The sequence below is a fragment of the Herpailurus yagouaroundi genome, unplaced genomic scaffold (genome assembly GCF_014898765.1).
Source record: "Herpailurus yagouaroundi ecotype Mexico unplaced genomic scaffold, PumYag 67623, whole genome shotgun sequence".
Classification (NCBI taxonomy): Eukaryota; Metazoa; Chordata; class Mammalia; order Carnivora; family Felidae; genus Herpailurus; species Herpailurus yagouaroundi.
Window position 1 is genome coordinate 1,894,932 of NW_024420424.1, and position 622 is coordinate 1,895,553.

Genomic DNA, 622 nt, shown 5'->3' on the forward strand with positions numbered 1-622 from the left:
ATCAGGGCGCCTGGGTGGCGCAGTCGGTTAAGCGTCCAACTTCAGCCAGGTCACGATCTCACGGTCCGTGAGTTCGAGCCCCGCGTCAGGCTCTGGGCTGATGCCTCAGAGCCTAGAGCCTGTTTCCGATTCTGTGTCTCCCTCTCTCTCTGCCCCTCCCCTGTTCATGCTCCGTCTCTCTCTGTCCCAAAAATAAATAAACGTTGAAAAAAAAATTAAAAAAAAAAAAGAAATAGAGAAATCAGTGACTCATTAGAAAGGAGCACCATCAGAATCAAAGGGGCCCCAGAAGATGAAGAGAGAGAAAAACGGGTAGAAGTGTTATGTGAGCAAATCATAGCAGAAAACTTTCCTAACCTGGGGAAAGACAGACATCAAAATCCAGGAAAAACAGAGGAATCCCAGTAGATTCAACAAAAACCGACCATCAACAATGCATATCATAGTCAAATTCACAAAATACTCAGGCAAGGAAAGAATCATGAGAAGCATGTGAAAAAAAAATTCCTTAATGTATAAGGGACGATAGATCAGGTTTGCAGCAGACCTATCCACAGAAACTTGCCAGGCCAGAAAGGAGTAGCAGGATATATTCAATGTGCTGAATCAGAAAAATATGCAG